Raw genomic sequence first — 26,196 nt, forward strand, 5'->3', positions numbered from 1 at the left:
CACTTTGTGTTTCATTTTGCATAGTTTCTATTGCTCTGCCTTCCAACTCACTAGTCTTCTCTTCCATAACATCTAATCTACCTTTGGTAACATCCAGTGTATTTTTTAATCTCATACATTGTAGTTTTCATGTCTATAAGTTCAATTTGAATTTTCTTTGTATTTTCTATGCCTCTACTTAACATTTTAATATTTCATCTGTCTCCCTGAACATATGGATCACAGTTCTCATAACTGCTAAGGTCCCAACCTACTGATTTTATCATCTATGTAATTTCCAGGTAAGTTTCTATTGATTGATTTTTCTCTTCATCATGGATCATGTCTGCTTCTTTGCGTGTCTGGCAATCTTTGAGTGTATGCAAGACATTTTGAATTTTACCTTTTTGGGGTACTAGATGTTTTTGTATTCTTATACATGTTTGATTCTTGCTACAGGGCATGATTAAGTCACTTGGAATCAGTTTAAGTCTTCAGATATTGCTTTTAAGCTTTATTCTATAGGACCAGAATAGTGTTTGTTCTGGGGCTAGTTTTTCCCCACTACTGAGGCAAACTGTTCTGTAAATTCTATCTGTTGTCCTGTGGATTATGAATTTTTCCTCTCTGAATGCTGAGAATGGGCATTATGTCTGTCCCTTTGTGAACTACGGGGTTTTTCCTCTGGTCCTTTAAGTGACACTTTCCTCTGCTTTGTGAAATTTCCTTATATACATGCATGGCCAGTACTCAGCTGAATATTCCAGAGAACTTATGCAGATTTCTTGAGCTCTCTCTGTGCAGCTCCTCCTCTCTGATGATCTGCCCTGCAAACTCAAGTCCCTTTGGTCTCCCAACTCTATCTTCTCAACTTGAGGACACTGCTAAACTCTCCCTGGGTTCCCCTCCAGGTGTTAAGCTGGGGCTATCACAGGGTTCATCTCATTTGCTTCCTATCTTTCAGGACTGTTCTTCACGGACTAATATCCAATGTTTTAATGACATTGTTTCTTGGACTGGGTTGGTCAAAAAGTCCATTTAGTTTTTTCTGTAAAATAGAAGACACACTTTTCATTTTCACTAATAACTTGATTTATTTGGATTGTTAGAGTATGTTGGCTATCTCCCATGTGGTACAATGTTCATTGTTCTCAATTAATGTCTTAATTTGATCACTATCAACTTTAACTTGTCTACTTGACCGTGGAGCATTGTCCAGCGAGAAATCTCCAGCACAAAACTTGGCAAACCATGTTTGACATGTTCGATCACTCACAGCACCTTCTGCATACACTGCACAAATCTTTTTGTGTGTTTCAGTTGCATTTTTACCTCTCTTGAAGTAATAAAGTGTAATGTGCTGAACATGTTGCATATTTTCTTCCATCTTCAGTATTAAAATGGCTACACAAAATTCACCAGTTTTGACTTTTTTAAAATGCATGCTGATGTGACAACTGTCACAATACAATCTAACAAAATTGGTTTGAATGAAGTTAAAGACAACTAAACACTACTAGGGCCTTCTTACAGAAAAGAACAAACAAACTTTTTGGCCAACCCAATGTTTGTCCAGGTTTTTAGTTATTTTGGGTGGAAGTAAATCTGGTCTGTTAATCCATCTTCATCAGAATCAGAAGTCACAAATATTTACCTTTTGATATTACACATTTAAAATGTCCATTAGTGACCCAAGAGGAGATGTACATCCCCAAAGGCTTTGTGGGAAGCCCACATGTTCAGTCCGTGGTGCCTGTTTTCTTGGCACTTGCTGCCAACACCTTGGCTGCCAACAGACAGGACACCCCAGGAGGTTCTGTGTGCAGGGGAATGTGGGCATCAGGCTTGCCTCCACTGCTCCGCCATGGCCACTCTGATGATTAAGTCCTGAATAGTCAAAGCTGTTTTTTGGTTCAGGCTTGTGGAAGCTTACAAAGTTTAATTCCTCCACACACTTATAGGGCTGCCAATCTATTTGCTTTCAGTTTCATGTATTAATCATGACCAAGGTTCTTTCCTGGTCATAGAACTCAAATCTCAATGTGCTTTCTCATTCCTTGGCTTGCTTCTCTCTCCATGTAAAGGCAGCTACCTTAAGCACATCCAGCTTGAACAAAAAGGCCAAAATTACAATGTTTGCCCTGAGTGTTTTTTTTAACTTACCAATTTGAGAGAGAGAGAGGAAGGGTGAGAGGGAGGGAGGAGGGCAAGTAGGGGGAGAGGGAGAGGGAAAAGCGGAGATGGGAGAGAGAGAGAGAGAGAGAGAGAGAGAGAGAGAGAGAGAGAGAGAGAGAAGCATCAATTTGTTGTTCCACTTATTTATGCATTCATTGATTGATTATTTGATTCTTGTATGTGCTCTGACTGGGGACTGAACCTGAAACCTTGGTGCATAGGGATGATGCTCTAACCAACTGAGCTACCTGGCCAGGGCTGCCCTGAGTGTTTTATTCAATTAATTCATTTTACTAAGCCTTTGTTGCTCAAAGTTTTTAAAAATCCCATTTCTTCTTACTTAGGGCTTTAAAAATATCAACCTTTCCCTTCCTTCCAGTTGCCAAGTTTCCAGAATCTCTCAACTTTCTTTCATTTCTACTTTTATACTGGTGAAGTCTTTCCTGAATATATATGACCATGGCAATACCTTGTCATCACAGCCAGTGACAGCTACACATACTGAGACTCTGCGCCCCATCTTTTCCCCTGGTACCTAGGACTCATTAGGCAAGTGGTCTTCTCACATTTCAAAAAGCGATCATTTCATCAAATGGTTTTCTCTAATAACATGGATCTCTATTCCTCCAGCCCCCAGTATAGCCTCCTCACTGCTTACCACCTACTACTAAGCCAGTGTCACAGATTGTAGGATTTTATTTCAGCAAGACACCACTTCCTTTACCAATTTCTGCATCAGTCAGGGTGGACTAATGGCTACAACAAACCTAAATCTCAGTGGCTTCCCCCCACACATAAACAAAGTGGGTATTCCTGGTTGGGTGGACCCTTCCACCTTGTGGCTTCTCCATCGCCTTGGGGACCTCTGCTGAGCCCTCTGCATTCAGACTGCAACCTCACACACAGGGAGAGCAGCTGTGGAGATTGAGGGAAGTTCCAGAAGCTGGGCCAGGAAGTGACATCCCAGTGGCCAGAACTAATCGTATGGCCCCATCCAGAAGCAAGGGGCACAGGGAAATGCAGCCTTCTTATACACCTGCAAGGAAACGTAAATGCCTTGGTGACAACTTGGTGACTACCCAGCACTGTCAAAGTGCCTACCTTCACACCCACTGACCTGCCAGCCTTCCCATCTCCTAGCAGCCATCTACTCACCTGCTGAGTACTGACACCTTCGAGGGTGGGATGGAGTGGTAGCCAGCCACCCAGTGCTACAGGATATGTGTGGCTGCCCCTAGGCCTGGAAGCCTCTCTCCTCCAATTCCCTGGCTCTTTCTGCCACCCTCTCTTCTACCATTTGCACCATATTGTTCTGCCCTCCATTCCTTGTTCCTGTGTACATGGCCTTTTCCCACTTTAGAGAGGAAAAATGGGTCTCAGACAGGGCGTGGCTCTGCAGTCACTAGTAAGGGTGTATGTACCTGGAGCAGAACCAGACCTCTCAGCCCCAGTTCCTCCTCTCAGTACAGAACTATCCTGCTGCCAGGCTAGGGCAGAGGGTGAAGCAGAAGAGAGAGGTCGCTCCAATGCTGGGGACCAGAGGGGGAGCCTCTGACCTTGGCCTCTCAGGTGCCCACTCTAGTCTGACACCAAACTGGGCTTCCCCTCCCCCATATAGAAGTGCATTGCCAGGCTCCATGCAAGTGGGCATCTGCATCTAGGACCCGACTAGGACCCCCTTGGCCTTCTCCAGCTCTCATGTCCACATCATTCTGAGAACTGACTGTCCGGCAGAGGGCCTCCTCCTTCCTCACTTAATCCAGCACAAGTCAGCAACATGCCGAACAATTTACCAGCACAGCATCTGGCTGGCTGTACCGGCAGCTTCACGGTGCCTATGGATCCTACCAGGCTGCTGTCAGTGCTGCCACAGGGTCCTGTGGCTGCTCTCTGGACCCTGAGACCTCCTCATCTGTCCCTCTACCTCCGACGCCTAGCAAAGGGTCAGTGAATGCTCATTGAAAAGATGAGTGAATTGGTCAATGAATGAGGATACCCACACATGCAGGGCCTCTGTTACATGTGTGTGGAACTTGTCTCCAGCCATTGAAAGTTGGGACACAGCAGAACAGATCTGAGAGCTGGAAGACAATGTGGAGAGGGAGGGCAGCCTCTAAGGGTGGGTGACGTGGTGCCCTGTGTGGAGTGGGCCTTCGGCTGGAATTTAAAAAGCCTCACGGACTCCTTGCCCAAGCAAAAAGTTCTGTGGCAGAACTGCTCTCACCAATACCTTTCCCTTTGGGCTCTGGCATAGAGCCCTCTCTCACCTAGCAGTTCCTTAATTACTAAACCATCATCAAATGTATTGAGTACCTAGTATGCACCTGGCACCTGGTGCAGAGGATCCAGTATGGTCTGCACAGGCCCCACCCTCATGGACCATCCAGCTAATAAGCCGGCAAGTCATTAACTGCCCACATACAGCATGAGAACACACATAACCCTCTGTCTAAGAATGAGTCACCTCTATGTTTATCTTGCATGGCAGTCAGGATTATTATGTGGACAGGCAGCGTTTTCCAGTTTTCTTCCTGCTCATCCCTTTCCTAGAACAGGTGTCAAACTTACTTCCCTTCTGTGGCTTTGGCCCTTACCATGCTAGGCTGATGGGATAACAGGAGGTATTATCTTGAGTACAGTAAATAGACGTAAACTAGGATAAAAGGAGGCACCTACCATGCATCAGTCCTGCTTGTCTGTATCACATGGTCCACAGCCAGAGCTGTACTCCCAGGCTGTCCCAAGGCCAGCTCCCAGCAGAGGACAGGCAGGGAGCAGGTCAGCAGGAGGGATGCCCCTGGGGATGCCACAGGAGTTTGTTGACCTGTGGATGCACCTCTATAAGCCTGGCCCAGGAAGGGGGTGGTCCTTCATCCCCCACCTCTGTGTGCAAGACCACACTCCTCCCTGGTTTGTCCCCTCATGAGCTCCATCACAGGGAGAATCTGACAGCTGGAGCAAAAAGACCATGAGAGGAGCACAGAGTGGACTGTGGGAGAGTTGAGAAGATGGGGGTGTCAGAAAGCAGATGCATCCCAGGTGGCTTGGTGGAGGCTGACAGTCAGTCAACCCAGTCTATATATTCTGTATAGACTCCAAATATGTCCAATGCGAAGGCATAGCCACGGGGTCACCAGAGTAATTCTGTTACCATCTGACTTGTTGACACTTGACCAAAAGAAGGACCCAAACAAGTCCCTCAGTGCCATGATTAGATCTATCTGGAAATCTTTTCACTGCTTGGGTGGTATCACAAGATGCCAAGAGCTCACAAGAACCACCTGAGGGCAAACTTCTCCAATGAGGGGCCATGATCACCAGGAGTGCTGGTACTCAGAGCTGTGACTCACAGTGCCTGACCTAACAGAACTCCTGGCAATACTCTTGTGGGGGCCATGGAATGGAATGGGCTCGGGTTGAGGCTGGCTTTAATGCAGTGTAGGTCAAGATGGCTTTTGTGAAATAGATAAGCCTTTGAGCTTTAGGTCTCCCCAGAGGAGAAGGAGATACTCGTAGTTTTACTACAGTGTCGTGGAAATCCAGACATCAGTCAAATCTCTTCAAGTTCATGAGCTGGACTGGTCTCTGTCTCCATCCTTTACATGGCAGCCACGCTCTGACAAAGGTCTCAAACACAGGCAGGGGGTAAGATATGAGCCCCTGATATAAAGGGGCTCTCCTTGAAAAAGCCCCACAAAGCCTGGTGGGACTGCCCTCAGACCGAGGGTGTCCTCCTGGTGGTGTCGGTGGCCATTGGGAGGTTTCCCCATCCCTCTAGCTCCTGAGATCATGGCCTGTTCCTCCCGACCACTGCCTCCCTGCCCGCTCTGAACTTTCTCTCGGCCCCAGCCTCACTCTGGGGCAAGCATCAGTTGCTCCCCTCCAAAGGCCTGCTTCAAAACCTGATGCGCAGGAACCCACCCTGCTGCACACAGAGAGACTGACTGGCTCTGTCTTAGCCTGCTGAGAAAAGGTTCCCATGAGGAACCTGAGCTAAAAAAACAAACCAACAACAACAATAGAACCTCTAACCAAAAAGCAAGGCAGCATGCGGTAAGGTTCAAAGTTCTCCCAGGGCAGTACACCCTAAATTTTAACACGCAGGCAATTTCACCCAAGAATGTTGTTATTACTCAGATTCTGACTCAGAGGAACTTCCAGGTTATGCTGATACTGCCAGAATAAAGACCACACTTAGAGTAACAAGTCTGCAAAAGAGCAAAGCCAGTGGCTGGGAACATAGCAGGCCCTTCACTAAGCTTAGCCAAGTGCCACTGGTAAACAACAGGGGAACACCTGGGGCCAAGGAGCCTGAGTCCTCGTTTGGATGGGTGTTCCCTGGGGGTCTTGGCCCTGGTGGTCACAGAACCCAGCTCTCTACTGATACTCAGCCCTCAACTTCTCTGCTTCAACCTGTCTGCCCTTAAACAAATTCTAGTTGGAGGACTTCTCTGTCCCCATTTTTCTACCCTCTGCTTCCCCTCCCTGATTATTAGCTCCTCAAAAGGAGAGACAGATTTACCCATATGATTGATTGGTCAAAACTTAGACCATTCATTGGCCTTCAAGGTCAACTTTGCACTCACCCTCCTCCATTCCCTTGTGTGAACCTGGGCACTTCTTTTCGCCTCCTGACCTTCCCACCTGCAGCGGGGCTAGGCCATTACCTGGGCCTGCTCTGGATACCCAGACATCCTAGATTCACTTGAACCTTGAGGCCTAAGCCTCCTTTGCTAAACAGCTGTTCTCAAAACTGCCGTGCCCTGGAGGATATCAGGTAGTTGTTCAGAGGTTCCTCAACACTCTTTTGGTGGCAAGTGACAAAAACAATCAAACAAAAACCTGACTCATAGAGCTCAAATAATCCAAGGGACTCTTCTATTGTATAACAATCCAAAATGTCTAGGGGCAGGATTGTCCCAAGAATGGGGTGGGTGGGGGGAAGGGGTCAAAGGGCTCCAGGATCAAGAGAAATGATCCACAGAAAGAGAAACGGAGAGCTGCTAGCTGAGTGGGGAGACACCTAGAATCTTTTCAAACACGTCTGATGATGGAGACCTCCAGACTGCTCAGGGTACGTAAGGCACACAGGCCAGGGGTGTGGAGACAGACACCCAGGACCCTAGCACCAGCTATTGCACCAGCTCAGTGAGCTCAGCTCCTCTGCCCTGCATCCTACCACAGCCAGTAGGCACCTGGATCTAGCTGTGCTCCACACCACATGTGCTGTTTCCTCTGCTTAAACATCTTCCTGCCCCAGCCTCCCTTTCTCCTGTAACACTGTCTTACCCTTTAAGGCCCTGTTCACGGCCCTGGATCCCTCAGAGAGTGCCTTGGGCTCAGTTAGCCTGTCCACCCTCCTACCCTCCATCACCATCCCCTCCCCTGGCATCACCTGCATTAGCCCTGATTGTTCCTATGGACCTTTGACAGTCTGCCTCCTTCACCATGCCTGGGTCCTCAGAGAGCCAGCCTGTTCAGTTCATAAGGCTGGGCACAGAACCAAGCACACAGGAGGCATGCATAATAAATGGACAAGGTGTGCTGCAGCCAATCACAGTGATAATTCTCAATCAATAAAATGGATACATTGATATTTTTCCTATCTATCTTCCAGGGTTGTTTCAATATGCAAAAGAGTATTGATGAGTACACAGTGTAGATGGGATACATTTTTCTTGTGATGATTGGAGTATGGGTGGGAGAGCTTAATAAAGTCATTCCATATTGATTTCTGGTCCAAGGCCTCAGTTTCATCTCCCATAAGTCTCCATCCTGTTCTTTCCAGCCTAACTCTCTGATTATCTATTGATATCAGGCTCTGTAATACCTGAGGTCTGGAGCTGTAGAAGGAAGTGGAAATAGAAAAAACTACAGACTGTATTGTTTTGATCTTAATTACACAGGTTAATCAAACCCAAACAATAAGAATATGATTAAGCCCACATTGTTACAGGGCCATAAACCATCAAGAACAATCAAGATGGAACTTCCGGCCAAGATAGAGGCGCAGGTAGATACACTGTGCCACCTTGAACAACCAAAATAAAGACAACAATGATTTAGAAACAAAATAACAACCAGAACTGACAAAATTGAACTGTATGGAAGTCGGACAACCAAGGAGTTAAAATAGACACATTCATCCAGACCAGTAGGAGGGGCGGAGTCAGGCAGCCAGGCAGAGAGGGGTTGCAGCACAAAAAGTGGTGGCATTGGGCATACAAGACTGCAGCAGGTGGACCCTGGGAGCATAGGCAGTGGCTGACAGACCCTAGACCCGGGGTGGCAATGGGCAGACCCAGTGAGGCGGCAATTATGAAGCGAGGCACTGTGTGCAAGGTGGCTGGCTGACCAGGTGGTCCCACATTTGCACACAGATAAACCAGGCAAAACTGGGGAGTGAGACAGACTGCACAACCAGGGTCCCAGCACCAGGAAATAGAGCCTCAGGGCACTGATTGAAAACACCCGTGGGGGTTGAGGTACTGGGAGAGACTCCCAGCCTCACAGGAGAATTCTTTGGAGAGACCCATGGGGTCCTAGAATGTACACAAGCCCACCCACCAGGAATCAGCACCAGAAAGGCCCAGTTTGCTTGGGGAAAGCAGTGGAAAGGACTGAAATCTGACAGTGAGCAAAGCAAGCACCATTGTTCCATATCGGACCCTGCCCCCACATATAGCATCACAACCCAGCAACTGGGTTGTCCTGCCCTGGTGAACACCTAAGGCTCCGCCCCTCACTACAAAACAGGTGCTTCAAGGCAAAAAAAAAAAAAACCCGCTCAAATGGAAGAACAGATCAAAGCTCCACAGCAAATACAACTAAGTGACTAAGAGATGGCCCATCTATCAGATGCACAGTTCAAAGCACTGGTGATCAGGATACTCACAGAATTGGTTGAATTTGGTCGCAACTTAGATGAAAAAATGAAGGCTACACTAAGTGAAATGAAGGAAAATGCACAAGGAGCCAATAGTGATGGGAAGAAAACTGGGACTCAAATCAATGGAGTGGACCAGAAGGAAGAAAGAAACAACCAAACAGAAAAGAATGGAGAAATAAGAATTCAAAAAAATGAGGAGAAGCTTAGGAACCTCCAGGACATCTTTAAACATTCCAACATCCGAATTATAGGGGTACTAGAAGGGGAAGAGGAAGAGCAACAAGTAGAAAAGTTATTTGAACAAATAATAGAGGAGAACTTCCCCAATCTGGCAAAGGAAATAGACTTCCAGGAAGTCCAGGAAGCTCAGAGAGTTCCAAAGAAGTTGGACCCAAGGAGGGACACACCAAGGCACATCATAATTACATTAGCCAAGGTAAAAATGAAGGAGAGAATCCTAGAAGCAGCAAGAGATAAGAGGACAGTCACCTACAAAGGAGTTCCCATCAGACTGTCAGCTAATTTCTCAAAAGAGACCTTGCAGGCAAGAAAGGGCTGGAAAGAAGTATTCCAAGTCATGAAAGGCAAGGACGTCCATCCAAGATTGCTCTATCCAGCAAAGCTTTCATTTAGAATGGAAGGGCAGATAAAGTGCTTTTGAGATAGAGTCAAGTTAAAGGAGTTCATCATCACCAAGCCCTTATTTTATCAAATGTTAAAGGGACTTGTCTAAGAAAAAGAAGACAAAAAGCATGTATACTAAAATGATAGCAAACTCACAATTATTAACAACCACACCTAAAACAAAAACAAAAACAAACTAAGCAAACAACTAGAACAGGAAGAGAACCACAGAAATGGAGATCACATGGAGGGTTATCAGCAGTGGAGTGGGAGGAGGAGAGAGGGAGAAAAGGTACAGAGAATAAGTCGCATAGATGGTAGGTAGAAAGTAGACAGGGGGAGGGCAATAATAGTATGGGAAATGTAGAAGCTAAAGAACTTATGACACATGGACATGAACTAAAGGGGGGGAATGTGTGTGGGAGTGAGTATGAAAAGTGGAGGGGAATTAAGGGGGGGAAATGGGACAACTGTAATAGCACAATCAATAAAATATATTTTTAAAAAAGAACATATCAGACTGTAAATAATATCCAGAGTATATAATGAATTATATAGTAAAAAGAAGAAACAAAAAAGATAAGCCATCCGATGGAAAGGTTAGCAAAAGCTATGAACAGTCAATTCCCAGGAAAGAATAGACAGATGAACCTAAAACTTTGAGGGAAAGGAACCTTATTCTTTTATCAGAGTATCTGAGATCCCAAGAGAATCCCCAAAGAGTACTTAAGCCCCCACTGTTGGTACTTTTCCCTTCTGTCCTTCTGCTACTTGGCCCAAGACAGGAGTGCAAAAGTGGGAAGTGGGGTAACTAAAGCCCTAGCTTTAGTTTCCTAAACAGACGACTACAATGGGAAGCCACAGGGAAACAGATAGTATGCGGAAGGCTACAGAAAAGCAGGAGCTTGGGAAGACAACCCATGAACCCATGGGTGGGGTTCATAAACCCATGAAGACATTTCATAAACCCATGAAGTTTATGAAATCCTAGGCTCACTTCTGTACTGTGCATGCATGGATCTGAAGCGTATATCAAAGGATTTGAGAACTAAACCAAGAGATAGATGCATTTCTTATGGAGAAGCAATTAATCAAACAACTATGGATTCTCATCAGAACCCAGAGAGGTCAGAGGAAATGGAAGAACACTTTGAAAATGCTGAAAGAAAAGAACTGTTCTGTATCCTGATAATGGTAGTGGTTATACAAATTTGCATCAAAATTCATAGGATTACACACCAAAAAAGTCAACTTTCTGGGTGTTAAACAATTAAAAATTTCAAAAAATACAATTTAAGAAGAAGTCAATCAAAACATTATTTCAATGTAGAAGAAAATGTCTTTGTAGCTTATTCATCTGTACTTTCAGCTACGCAGATAAAGTTACCAAATGGATTAGAGGTTCTGAAAGCCACTGAAACAGCCAGTTTTTGCACTAAAGTTAGGCACATATGCAGAATTTTTAGCTTTTTTCCCTGGAGGTCTTCACATAACATTAAGCTTTGTTTTAATTATAAAGTAGCTTGCCTCTTGTGGCTTTAAAACATTCATGTGCTATAGAAAATCACACACACACACTAGCAGAGTTTCTGAGTTATACCGACATCATTGTTTACCAGTCATGTATACACTAGGCCTCATTTAAAAAACATTGTAGTGGAACAGACTGTATTTGATAACAATGGGAAAGGGATACATGGGACTAAAATGTTCTGAGGTCATTTCATTGTCCAGGAAGTGGGCAAAGGTATTGCTATTCATCTTTGGTAACATCAAAGATGAATGTTATAATTGCCTGGGTAACAACAAACAGAATAAAAATAGAGCATATGCATAAAAGCTAGTTGAGAGGAAATAAAAATATTAAAATGTGTACCTGGTCAAAAATAAGAAAAGAAGGGAGAATGAAGTATGGGATCCCTGGGGCAAACAGTAAGCACACAAATGTGGATCTAAAATGAAATATAACAGCAGTTAATCATCAGACTATTTAAATAAAATTACAATTAATATTGTTTATAAGTTATATGTTAAGTAAAAAAGAGAGAAATATATCATGTAAAGATTAACTAAAAGAAAGCTGGCTTAGCTGATTTTAATATATTTCTATTTAGAACTGATGGAACAAGCACACTAAAATCAGCAATACTTTTGAGCTGATTTGAACAAAGCTGTGAACAAACTTGATCTAATGGACATATCTGTTGCAGCTAACAACTGCAAACACATTTTTTTCAAGTACAAAAGGATCATTTACAAAAATTTGCCATAAAACAAATTTCAAAGGAATGAAAACATACAGAGCATGCTCTGTGATCATTACAAATTTATTCTAGAAATTGACAGGAACAAAAGATAACTGGAAATTCATGAGGAAACACAAGGGATCTAAAACAATCTTGAAAAAGAATTAAGCTGGAAGACTCACAGTTTCTGATCTCAAAACTCAGCACAAAGCTGTAGTAATCAGGAGAGTGAGGTGCTGGCATAAGGACAGACATATGGATCAATAGAATAGAACTGAGAGCCCAGAAATAAGCCTGAAGATGTACAGCCAATTGATTTTCAACAAAGTGGCCAAAAAATTCAATAGGGAAAAGAATATTCTTTTTAACAAATGGTTTGGAAACAACTGGATATATACATGCAAGGGAATAAGTTTGGACCCCCTACCTCAGACCACATGTAAAAATTAACTCAAGGTGGGTCACAGATGTAAATATTATGTACTTCTATTTTATTTGAAAATGCTTATAGTTTTACTATAAAATTCTTAGAAGAAAGCACAGGAATAAATCTTTGCAATCATGGGTGAAGCAATGGTTTTTTACATAACAAGGGGACCCTCCCCAAAATGGAATTATTTTCTGGAGGGCAGGCCCCTTGTAGCATAGGCTTCTCCCAATAGGTGAGTTTTCTAGGAACCCATCTGTGTCAGTGTGCCAGCTGGTGTTGTTGTGAGAGGCTGTGTTCAGCTTCAGTGAATTTTTCTTGAAGACTCTTTCAATGCATTTGCCCATTTTATGATGGGTGATTTATGAGTGCACCTGCCCACACTGCATTGAGTGTTCAGTTTTTGACAAAAAAATGTCATGACCCCCATGCCACACCCTCTCTATTCACCCAGTCTCACCATGAATGACTTATTTTTGTTTTCCTGGATGAAAAATGTCCTCAAAGAGAAACATTTTGCCAATGTGTAAGAGGTGAAGCAAAAAGCAGCAGAAGAACTAAAAGGCATCAAAATTGATGAGTGCAAACACTATTTTGAGCAGTGAGAAAAAGTCTTGATGGTTGTGTTGCATCAAATGGAGAGTACTTTGAAGGCGACTAAAGTTTAAACATGTAAGAATAAATACACATTTTTTAATAAATAAATCCTGGGTCTTTTGGGTTTCCCTCGTATAACACAAAAGCACAATCAATAAAAGATAAGATTGGTAAATTGGACTTCACCAAACAAAAAAAGCTTTGTTCCTCAAAGGATATTATCAAGAAAGTGAAAAGGCAACCCACACACTAGAAAACATATTTTGAAATCATATATAAAAGCCTAATATCCAGAAAATATTTTTAAAAACTTACAACTCAATAACAGGCATGTAACCCAATTTAAAGATGGGCAAAGAGTTTGAAGAGACATTTTCTGAGAAAAGATGCAAATGGCTGATAGGAACATTAAAAAGATGCCCAACATCATCAGCCACTTAGGAAATGAAAATCAAAACCACAATGAAGTACCACTTTGTACCCACTAACATGGCTATGATCAAAAAGACAGGCAATAGCAAGCGTTGGCAAGGACGTAAAGAAACCGAAACCTTTACACATTACTAATAGGAATGTAAAATGGCATAGCCACTTAGGAAAACATTTTGGATGTTCTTCAAAATACATGACCCAGCCATTCCACTGCTAGGCATCTACCCAAGAAAAATAAAATGCACACACAAAAAGCTATCCACAAATGCTTATAGAAGCACTATTCATATCGCCAAGTGCAAATCATCCAGATGTCCATCAAATGGTGACTAGATGGCATATCCACACGATGAAACCCTACTCAGCTACTAAATGAATGAAGAGCTGGCACATGCTACTACACGGATGAACCTGGACAGCGTCGTGCTGCATGAAAGAAGCCAGTCACATATGGTATGATCCCATTTATATAAGGTAACCAGAATAGGCACCTCTGTAGAGACAAAAATAGATGGGTGGTTGCCTGTGGGGGAGGAGAGGAGTGGGGAGTACCTGCCAACAGGTAACAGCTTGCTTCCCGGCACTATGGAAAGGGTCTAAGGTTAGAGGATGGTGATGGCTGCAGAACTCTGTAGCTATCCTGAAACCATGAATTATTTTAATGTTTATTACTTAAACAGATGAAGCTTATGTTATGCAAATATCTCAATAAAGCTGTAAAAATCAATCCTTCTAGTAACAAACTATAGCAATGACCCCTGAAAGTACAGACTTAAAATCAATACTTCTATACACCAGCAATAGTTAGAAATTTAAATTGTAAAAGAAGATGCATTTGCAATAATGTGAACAAATATCAAGTACCTAGGAACAAATCTAACGGAACATGGGCAAAGACCCCTCTAAGATGATGATCAAATTTGTTAAGGGAAAATCAGAAGACTGAAAAAGAAACGTCATGATCACGGGCTCAAAAAGTCATATTAAAGGAATGGACTTCCAGTTCCTAGTTTGTCAGGTAGAGAGTTTATCACCCCCATCCTCACAGAAGAGAAGAGCTGAACAAACAAAAAATCAACAACTCTCCTTAGATCCACAGAGGGTAGAGGCACAGGGTAGACACTGCCTGAAACTGGGGAAGTAGGTGGACACAAAGAACCACAGCTCCCCAGGCGAGTCCCGGGAGCAGATGCCCACAGCTGGAGCCAGTGCTGGGAGGAACGCTTACACAAAACTGACAAATTGCTGGAAGCTCAGCATAGACAAAGTGAAGAGTTAAAAACTTGGGAGGGGACAGTCTTGGGGACCCCCTGCACTTGTATGAATTTTATCTCCAGAAGCCCAACCAGGTTTTCACTGTGAAGACTGGGGAAGGCGTCCCTTGTGCTTTAGATAGGGGGAGGAGGAAAGGAACCATATTGGAACATGTCCAGAGCTCTCTGTTCCCCTTAATGTGACCTGCCCTTGAGGGACACTATTTTATGAGAACCTGACTGACTTGAGTTTTAGTAAAGCCTAACTAACCTGGAGAAAAGGAAATACCCAGCTCCAGTCCTCTCCGGGCTCCTGGTCTCAGCCAAAGGGAGAGGGAGCTGAGAAGCACTCCTGAAGCCCAGGGGCCTAAGCCTACTCGAAGACCGAGACCTAATCATAGGTCTTTAATCTTCAGTAGGTCACCAAGTGCTTCCCCTTCCCTCCAGCCCACTGCCCGCCCGCGCCCCAGGACTTAGAACTCCTGTGCAACAACAGGGGAGTGCAGCTAAAGACTGCAAGCCTCAGGTCCTATTTAAGGAGTCTCTAAAGAAACCCAAAGATAGCAGAGGAGAGAAACACGAGAACAGTAGAGAAAATTTTAGCCTCTGATACTACAGCTACAGCAAGCAGTAAATACAGCCAACTGCTAGCCAGATCAACATAAAACTTCACACAATCAGTTCCTCTTATACATCAAGTCTGGCTTTCAACAAACAATTCCAAGCATGCTAAAAGGCAAAGAACACAGTCTGGAGAAATAAAGAAAGCATCAGAACCAGAGTCAAATATGGCAGATATTCTGGGATTATCACACTGAGAACTTAATATAACTGTGATTAAGGTGCGGAGGGCTCCAGTGGACAAAAAAATGGACAATGTGTAGTAAGAACAGATGGATGATGTAAGTGGAGAAATGGAAACTCTTAAGACGGAATCAAAAGCACTAACAGAAATTCAGAACATGACCAAGGAAAGAATCAGTGAGCTTGAAGGTATGTTAACAGAAACTTCCTAAATGGGAAAGCAAAGAGAAAAAAGAAACCAAATATGCAAGAACTGTGGCACAATTACAAAAGGAGTAACAAAAGTATAATAGGAATACCAGAAAGGAGAGAGAAAGAAACAGAAGAAATACATGAAGTAAAAGGATGTCCATTTTCTCTAACTTGATTTCCGGAGTCGTGTATTCCCAATCAAAATACACAATAAGTTTTATTTTAATGTTTTTTATAGAACTTGACAAGCTGATTCTAAAATATATACAGATTCACGAAAAGCTAAGATTCTAAGATGTCTTAAAGAAAAACAAAATGGAAAAACTTGCCATATCAGATATTAAGACACTACAAAGTGATAATAGTACAGATTGTGTGGGTACCAAGCCCACAAAAATATATAAATAGACTAGACTCAGGACAATGGTAGCACCTCAGAACAATGGAAAGTGGATGGCCTTTTTGATAAACCACTCACTATAGAATACCCATATGATATGGTGTATACACCTTCCACTTACATCATGTTACATGTCAAATTTATTCACCAAAAGTGAATTTAAAAAGTCTTCATGTAAAACTACCCATATGAAATACAAGTGAAACTTAGCTCCTGTGTCAAACCATGCGCAGAAGTCAACTCCAGGTGACTATGGACCTACATGTAAAATGCAAAACAACACAGATTTTAGAGGACAGTATAGAAGAATACCTTCTAACTACAGGATAAAATATTTATTTTAAAATAAGGCACAGAAACCACTTCCACAAAGGTAAAGGTTGATAAATTTGACTACATTAAGGGGAAAAAATTGTTCACTAAGCAATGCCACTGAAGCATTGAAAAGACAAGCACAGAGTGGGAGAAAATATTTTCAATATAGGAGGTCTGTCCAGAAATAGTCCAGCCATTGTTAACATAATGAGAACAGTTTGAGTGACATTGATGTAACCTGGCAGCCAAGGAGAGTGGACTGGAATGCCCATGCATGAACAATGATGACTTCACTGTACTAGTCAGTGGGGTAGTAGACACCACTGAGTGAGCTTGTGTACTGTGTGGCCATTGCATTAAAAAATGGCTTAGCAAGTAGAGCATCAAATTTTGTGTTAAGCCTGAATATTCCTCCTCAGAAACTATTTGGGTGATTCGGAATCCCACAGCCATGGGCAACTGGTGATTGGCAGCTTCAATGTGCACAACGTGCCCGCTCAGGCATCATGTCTTGTGCAGCATTGTGTTAGCAAAACTCCAAATCATCCAGGTGACTCAGCCCCCCCTACAGCCCAGATTTGGCTCCCTGACACTTCTGGCTTTTCCCAAAGCTAAAATCACCATTGAAAAGGAAGAGATTTCAGACCATCTATGGGATTCAGGCAAATATGATGAGACAACTGATGGTGACTGGGAGAACTGTGTGAGGTCCCAAGGTGCCTACTTTGAAGGGGACTGAACTGTCACTGTCCTGTGTACAATGTTTCTTGTGTCTTGTATCTTCTTCAATACATGTCTCTGTTTTTCATGTCACATGGCTGGATACCTTCTGGGCAGACCTCACATGTAACTGACAAAGGGTTGTATACCTTATATCAAAAGAATTCCTATAATTCATAAAGGCAAACAAATAATAAAAAATGAGCAAAGGGATGAAGAGGTATTTAAAATAGGATACCCAAATAAGCAATGAGGAGACAAAAAGGTGTTTAACCTCATTAGTAATCCCCCTAATGATACCACTATATCCCCATCTGACTGGTTAAAATGCAAGTTTCACAAGACCAGTGCAATAGAAAGATGACTGATGCATAACAGAATATGAAAACATCAAGTCTCAGAACAGAAGGCATAGTAAACAAACACCAGTGATAGCCTGGGGCGGGGCATATCAAGACCACACCATAACAACTTCTGGCTTACAGCCAGTCTGCATAACTGCAGCGAGCCCTGTGTACACACACTCCAAATGAAAACAACACTTCCAGGAACGCTCCCGGTTCCTGGAAACAACACCTGAAGGCTAAGGTGAAGAGACCTGAGATTCCTTTTCACTGCTTCTCCCCTGGGTGCTTGATTCAGCCTCCCAGAGAGTGTGGTAGATCCCCTGGCATGGGAACCAGGAAATGTTCCCTCTTCTTCTGCCCCAAGCACTAGGATGGACCTCACCTGGGGGAAGGCAGGTAGGACAAGGTGGCCTTTATTAACTGTTTAAAATCAATTTATTCCTGGACAAGACTCCTCAATGTGTGATAAATTATTGATTGTTGCTAATTGAAATATAATGTCTATGGTCCTTTTAGGTATGCTGACTATTTTTCTTAAGAAATTTGTAAAGCGCTTGCTGGTGTGGCTCACCTGGCTGGAGCATCATGTCAAACACCAAAAGGCTGGGGGTTCAATTCCTATTCAGGGCACATACCTAGGTGCGGGTTCAATCCCCAGTCAGGGCACGTATGGGAGGCACCCAACTGAGGTTTTTCTCTTAAATCAATGTTTCTCTCTGTCTCTCTCTCCCTTCTGCTCTCTCTAAAATCAATAAACATATTTTTAATTTTTTTAAAAGAAGTTCATAAAGGAATCAGTCGAACCAGGTGTTTTGCATTTTAACCCAATGCAAATCCAATTTTATTCCACACATTTGGAATATTCTTATCTGTACCAAAAGGGGGCAGGGGAGACATAAACAGACTGATGGAGGTTTCCCACTTTGGGAAACAAGGAACAAACGTGGGCTTCCTGACAGGGTCGTGGACTAACAGGACACAGACAATTCTAGAACAGGCAGGAGAGCAGGGCTGAGGGCTTCCCACAGCACAGGGTGCAATGCGCACTCGATGGATGGTAGTGACCACGGTGATGGTGGTGATGACGATGGTGCTAATGGTCCTGAGGATGGGGGTGGGCAAAAATGATAATGGTTAATAGTGTTGGTGTACAATGTTGATGATGTCATAGGACAAAAAGAGTTCATCCACATGGTGCCAGCAGAGCCAAACACTTAAACACCGAGAACGGTGGTGAAGAAATATTGGCTATTTTATTGATGAATGCCACCACCCAGAAGAACAGGATGCTAATGCTCAGAAGCCCAAACACCCTGATGGCATGTAGGTTGCGGATTATATAGGGCAAAGTCACAAGGCACCATAGGTTAGGGGTTCAAGGTCATGCTGGGAATTGACTGGTCCGAGGTAAGGTAAAGGTAATGAAGAGAACCAAAGTCTTGCCACCTTGAAGCTGCTCTTTTGAGGGATATTATTGATTTTAAGCTGTCTATTAAGACACAAAAGACTCAGAAAAAAAAAAACACAATACCTTTGACCCTCCCTCCTTTCCTGCCCAAGAGATTTGGACAGAGAAACCTGCTTCAGGAAGATCTTAGGATGTCGCCTTAGCCTAATGTGAGTGAAGTTTGGTCAATAGAGGATTTCAGACAGGGGTCTGTTCGCTAGATACTCTGGGTCCCGTGTTTTCCGAGCTGCCTAGCGAGAAAACTCCTTTCGTGTACGTTCAGCTCTTCTTCCACTACCTGTCGTTTTTTCATTCTCACTCCTGAAATGTAATAACCTGTTCCCCACCTTTCTCTTTTGTCCAGAAATGTCTATATACCTAATGTTGCCTGTCTTTGGAGTTTTCATTTTTATGTGCATTCCCATGTACATGTATTAACAATGGATTTTCTCCTGTTTATCTGGTTCTTGTTCATTTGATTGTTAGCCCATCCAGAAGAACTTAGAAGGTGAGAGGGAAAGTATATAAATCTTCTTAGTCCTTGTATAGTAATGAACCATTTCTTCAGGTCTTGAGGACAGTTCTGGGATCTGCTCCAGCGTTCCTCTGTCTGGCCTCATGGGAAAGTAGCCAGAGTCATTCCTTTTAAGATGCTACCTTTAGCCTGCCAGAGGTCCAGGCCATGTGACTATTAGGTCAGAGCCACTGCCTTCTGTTGCCTTGGGCAGTGCTTGACTAACTAGGGGAAAGACTAGCTCTCTGAGGGGCATGTGTGTGTGTACACACACACACACACACACACACACACACACACACACACACAGAGAGAGAGAGAGAGAGAGAGAGAGAGAGAGAGAGAGAGAGATTCTAAAATGAGGATTTAAAGCTATATTTAATCAAACTGATGAGGCCACTTGCTTTCCACAATGACAAAGATGGTGGGGGAGAGGGACTGTTAAAGGTGTGGAGGTCATTGAGAGTGGGTGGTTGGTGGTGGTAGTAGCCTTGAACCTCAGTGGTGATGGAAAAGTCTTGGACCCTTCTTGGAAAGAATGTAGGTATAAGGCTTCAAGCTTGTCACCTCCATGAACCCTCTGAATCCACTCCAAATAAGAATAATCATGTGACAATAAAGGTGTTTTCATCTTATCTAAGGTATGACTCAAAACACCTTTAGAATACTTGGCTATTCTTTTTGTGGACCTTTGAGATCAGTCAAAGGAAGAACAGAATGCCTGCTATGTGGGCCCAGCTTCATGACAAATCCTCACAGGTCCCCCCACCCCCCACCCTAATGCTGCTCCAGCACAGGTGAGAATAAGGTCATTTCATGTGCTCTGTCCTCAGAGCAGTGCAAACTTTCCGGTGGTATTTCTTACCCATTATGATTCATTCACTCCTTACTTTGAACAAGTGGGACTGCAGAGAGTATTAGCTGAAAACGCCTTTATTCCTGCCCCTAGATGAAATCTCCAGTAGGTCCCATGGCTTTCTGACCACTCTTAAATAATGAAAAGCTTCCAGTCTCAAGAATTCTATGATTAATATGACCAGTCCAGGGCGATAATTAAATCCTTCTCTCTTGATTGCCAGCTTCTCTGCACTGTTGGCAAAGTGTTCTGGAAGTGCTTGTGAAATGGATAATGTTAGCCTGCTTCCTGATCTGCAAAACAGATGTATTTTACACTGTGTTACGATCTAAAACTAGGGGATTGGGTGGTAGAGCATGTAACTTCCCGAATGCTCACCCCTGCCATGTGTCTCTAGAACTTTGCATACAAGTGCGCTCTCGGGCCAGAACACTTCTCCCAGCTGTCCTTCCTCTAGCCAACTCTGCTTTTCCTCAAAACTTAGCTCTTGGGAAGCCTTCCTGGCAGCCCCATGCTGAATTTGGGACCCCTCCCTCATGCTGCGCTCTCTTAGAGCTTGACCTGTGTGTTCTGATTGTCCTCTCAGATCCACCACCACATTGTTTGTTGAATAAACAGAAAGAAAGAGGAAGGGAGGAGTGTCACAGTCCTTTATAAACAGTGATGAGAATTTACCAATGTGAGGTTAGTAGTATTGGCAGCAGAGAAAGAGGAGAGGCAAAGAGTGAAAGCAGGAAGGGGGAAGAGGCAGGGTGGGAGACAAAAGGGAGGGTACAGAACCAGAGCCAAAGCACCTTGGAGGAGAGAAGGTGAAGGGCAAGCTACCCAGATCCACAGGCTTCCTGGGGGAGAGCAGAGATTAAGGGGGTGGAGATCAGCTGCTTCCCAACTCTGCTGTGGAGCTGTATGAGGAGAGGAGAGAGGAGGGTGAGAGGGTTGGTCAGCTTCTCTATCTCTGCTCCTTACTCTCCCTCCTTCTTCCTGTGACCTCAGCCCTTTAGGGGATGACCTGTCAGTAAGTAAATGGGTGGGGATTCAGAATAAGAGTCTCTTCAAAGAAATTCTCTGAAATGCTTTCTTCCCCACTCTTCCCTCATTCTTAAAATGAAACATTCCTGGGACATTTTCATTGTAAATTATGCTGTGGTTGTCTGTCTCAGCCTTGCTTGGAATCTGTCTATCACATTCATGACTCAGTCAAACTAAATAGGACAGGAAGAGGCCCATTTTAACACTGATTACACTAGTAAAAAATGGCACGAGGAACTGAAAATCACAGCACTAAGCATGGGAAAGGGAGCCACTAGTGGAGTTGGAAGAAAATGACAGGGAACCATCCTGATGGACAAAGCAGAGCAGAGGAGGCAGCCACAGAGGAGGTGAAAGCCACTGCTCACTGTGGGCTGGGGAGCCTTTGTGGTAAGAAGGTATAGGCACAGAGGACAGGAGCCAATAGGGAGGGGAAACCAGGGGAGTCCTAGGTCTATCTGAAAAGGGTTGTGTCCAAGAGCACATCCACCCTAGGCTTGCTCTTGTCTTGAGCAGGCAGAACGACAGGCCAGCAGGGTATGCACCCCAGGCTGAACCAGAGGGTTCCCTATAAAAGAAATTGGACAGGATCTCTGGGGATGGATGGGGCTCCAAGAAAAGGTTCCCCCATTTTATCACCTGGGGGATATGTCCTAAGCATGGCTCCTAAACGAAATCCTGCCAGTCAAGGATGGCCAGTCGATCCTGCCCAGGTCTCCCACTTGGAGGAGAGAGCTGTTGAAGAAGTAGATCAACATGATGGTGGAGGACATGAATACCAGCCACCAATATAAAGCCAGAAATCCTCACACACTGATGTAGATGGATAGCCAAAGATCCCCAGATTTCTGAGTAAGACCTACAGGACACACACATACACAGTCACGATAAACAAAGAGAACAATGAATGTGGAACAGAGATAGTTTCAGAATAGAAAATAACTTAAAAAATCTAATGAGGCCCTGGTTGGTGTGGCTCAGTTGGTTGGAGCATTGTCCCATAAATTGAAAGGTTGTGGGTCCTATTCCTTGGTCAGGGCACATGCCTACGTTGCAGGTTTGGTCCCTGGTCAGAGAACATACTGACAGCAATCAACTGATGTTTCTCTCTTATCAGTGTTTCTCTCCCTTTCTTTCCCTCCCTTCCCCCACTCTTTAAAATCAATAAACATGCCGCTGGGTGAGTATTAAAAAAAATCTATTGGTTATCCTTATTGAAATTGTAGGTTTTTCTTCCTTAGACAAAAAAAAATGTCATTGAAAAAGAAAAAATAGAAAACAATAAAACATTCTTGGGAGTTAAAAATGTAATTGTCAAAATAAAAAATGCAAAGAAGGGAAAAAATACCTGAGAACAAGTGGTTTTCAAAATATGGTTCCCAACCAACAGCATCAACATCACCTTGGAACTTTTTAACACAGAAATTTCTGGGTTTCCAGCCCAATTTACTAAAACAGAAAGTGGTGGTAGAACCACAAAAGACATTGTGCAGCCACACCAATCTTGAGAAAATGAACAAAGTTGGAGGTATCACAGTCCCTGATGTTGTTACAAAACAGACTGGAGAGGGGAGGAATGAATGATATACTATTACCGAATGGACCCACCCTTGTGCTCTGGGGGTCCCCCACCCCATACTAGGTTCACCTTGCCCCCCCGCATGGGAAAGACATCTCTCAATGCCAGAGATTGGTGAAAAGGAAAGGGATCATTTAGTTAAAGAGTTATACAAACTTAAGAGTAATGACTTAATGTCTTCATTGAGATCCCAAAGTCCTTTAGAATACCCACAAATGCATGGTCCTTTTTTCCCCCTCTGCCCAGTCCGTGGTACCATACCTCAGAAAAAGAAATAGAAGTCCGTGGTTCTTCTCTTCCCAAGCTGCATGGTCCCAAAAAGACCCCGAGTGGCTGCCACACCTGGGTTTAAATTCCAGCGCCGATCTTCCTCTGCCCCACCATTTCCGATTCCTCCCACAACTAACCACAGCTGCCAGCATCCCCATATTTTTCCAGCTGTACTGGGCTGCCACAGTAAGTCTGGGCAGGTGTGGCCCTGTGGTGTGGAGCCACTCATCTCCAAGCTCTTATCCAGGCTCTGTAACCAGGGGGAGTTGCATCCCATTTATATCATGGGTTGAAGTCACTCCCCTCCCCCTGGCTCAAAGCATGGTCACAGCTGTTTAACATATTTATGAAACCAGTTAAAGGTTGTAGAGATGTTAAACAACTGTTCTAAAGGTTATCTGCAAAACTGTTGCTATTCGAAACAACTCTCAATGGCCCTGCTCCATGCATCCCATCCCCCAGCTCAGACTTGTGGGGGTGAGGACATCCTATTTGTATTTTTCTAATATTTCCTGGACACCGAGTTCTGGACCCCATTACAAATTTCCATTTGCCTCCCCGCCCCGCCCCCCCCCACTTGACTGCACCCTGTTACAATATCAAATTATACTACAAGGCTATAGTAATAAAAACATTATGGCACTGGCATAAAAACAGACACATAGACCAATGAAACAAAATAGAGCTAGGAATACACCCATGAATATGGTCAATTATTTATGACAAAGGAAGGAAGAATATACAGTGGGGGTAAAGACAGTCTATTCAATAAATGGTGTTGGCAAAATTAGACAGATACATGCAAAAAAGAGACCACCTTACACCATATACAAGAATAAACTCAAAGTGTATTAAAGACTCAAATGTAAGACCAAAACCATAATACTTCTAGGAGAAAGCTTAGGCAGAAAACTCTCCGACATTGCTCTTAGTAATTTTTTTTCCTGATATATCTTCTTGGGCAAGGGAGACAAAAGAAAAATAAACAAATGGGATTCCATCAAACTAAAAAGTTTTTGCACAGCAAAGGAAATCATCAACCAAACAAAAAGCCTACTAAATGGGATAAAATATTCACTAATCACACATCTGATAAGGGATTAATATCCAAAATTTATAAAGAACTCATAAAACTCAAGACCAACCCCCCCAAAAAACAATCCAATTAAAAAATGGGCAGCAGGCCTGAATAGAAATTTCTCTAAAGAGGAACAGATGGCCAACAGACTTTTGAAAAGATGGCCAGCATCACTAGTCATCAGAGAAATGCAACTTAAAACCACAATGAGAGATCATGTCACACCTGTCAGTATGGCTATTGTCAATAAATCGACAAACAACTGGTGTTGGTTGTGGATGTGGAGAAAAGGGATTCCTCATACATTGTTGGTGGGAATGCAGACTGGTACAGCCACAATGGAAAACAGTATGGAATTTCCTCAAAAAATTAAAAATAGAACTGCCTTATGACCCAGTGATTTCACTTCTGGCAATATAACTAGAGAAACCCAAAACAGTAACTCAAAGGAATATACACACCCCCATGTTCACTGCAGTGTTATTTACAATAGCCAAGATTTGGAAGCAGCCCAAGTGCCAATCAGTAGATGAGTGGATAAAAAAACCTCTGGCCCATTTACACAATGAAATACTACTTGGCCATAAAAAAGAAGAAAATCACCCTGGCCGGTGTAGCTCAGGGGGTTGAGCGCAGGCCTGCAAAGCAAAGGGTTGCTGGTTCAATTTCCAGTCAGGGCACATGCCTGGGTTGCAGGCCAGGTCCCCAGTGGGGGGCATGTGGGAGTCAACTACACATTGATACTTCTCTCCCCCTTTCTCTCTCCCTTACCCTCTCTCTAAGAATAAATAAAGAAGAAAATCTTACCTTTTGTGACAACATAGAGGGACCCGGAGAGTATAATGCTAAGTGAAATAAGCCAGTTAGAGAAAGACAAATATCATATGATTTCACTCACATGTAGAATCTAGTGAACAAAATAAACAAACAAAATAGAAACAGACTTAGAGATACAGAGAACAAGCTGACAACTGTCGGGGGGTGGGGGTTGTAATACATAAGTGAATTAAGCAAAAACAAAAAAAACAACAACAACAACAAAAAAAACACCAAAAAACAAAACCAAAAACCAAAAACCACCTCATCGGCACAGAGAACAGCATGGTGATTACCAGAAGGAAAGGACGGTGGGGCAGGTAGACGAGGGTAAAGGAGGATAAATGGTGACAGAAAGAGACTTAGCTTTGGGCAGTGAACACACAATACAACATACAGGTGATGTGTTACAGAAGCGTATACCTGAAACCTATGTAATTTTATTAACCAATGTCACCCCAATAAACTCAATTTTTTTTAAAAAAGAAAATGTCATTTTAATCATTTCCCCATTTTCACATTTGAACGTACCCATTTCTGGTCTCTTTATTCTGTTCTAGTGATGTATTTTTAAAATCCTGTGTAAGTCCCTCCACCACCATCACTATTACCGTCACCATCACTGTCTAACTTTTTCCAAATATTGTTGCACATTTTCTCTTCCAATTTTTAGATTAAACTTGCTAAGTTCCTTTTACTTTACATTCACTTATTATTCCTTTATGTAGACCTGAGTTCCCAACCTGTATTATTATACTCATCTCTAAAGAAGTTCTTTGAACATTTCTTGCAAAGAAGGTCTACTGGCAACAAATTCCCTCAATTTTTGTTTGTCGGAGAAAGTCTCTTTCATTTTTGAAGAATAACTTTGCAGGGTAAAGAATTCTAGATTGGTGAGTTTCATTTTCTCTCCACACTTTAATTTCACTCTACTCTCCTCTTGCTTGCCTGCTTTCTGAGAAGTCAGATATAGTTCTTACCTTTGTTCCTCTAAAGATGGGGTTGTTTTTCCCCCCTCTGGTTTCTTTCAGAATTTTTTCTCTATTTTTAATTTGCTATAGTTTGAAATTGGTATGTTTCATCTAGTTTTTGTGGGGGAGTAGGCATTTGTCCTGCTTGAGATTCTCTCAGCTTCCTCGGTCTGTGGTTTGGTGTTTGACGTCAATTTTCTCCCTCTGCTTACATTGCCCAACTGCTCTCACATGCT

General features: G+C 43.2%; 1 long non-coding RNA gene across 1 annotated transcript; it reads right to left on the bottom strand.

Moving 5' to 3' along the window:
* Positions 1–2,336: 2,336 nt before the first annotated feature.
* On the bottom strand, positions 2,337–23,326 carry LOC123830707. The gene is made up of 3 exons (XR_006787805.1): positions 23,087–23,326; positions 4,831–4,951; positions 2,337–3,190 (listed from the first exon to the last, which is right to left on the bottom strand). It is a non-coding gene; the product is annotated as an uncharacterized LOC123830707 (long non-coding RNA).
* Positions 23,327–26,196: the final 2,870 nt, after the last annotated feature.

Source organism: Phyllostomus hastatus, unplaced genomic scaffold, assembly GCF_019186645.2.
Source record: "Phyllostomus hastatus isolate PE091 unplaced genomic scaffold, TTU_PhHast_1.1 phas_scaffold_129, whole genome shotgun sequence".
In the NCBI taxonomy this organism is placed as follows: domain Eukaryota; kingdom Metazoa; phylum Chordata; class Mammalia; order Chiroptera; family Phyllostomidae; genus Phyllostomus; species Phyllostomus hastatus.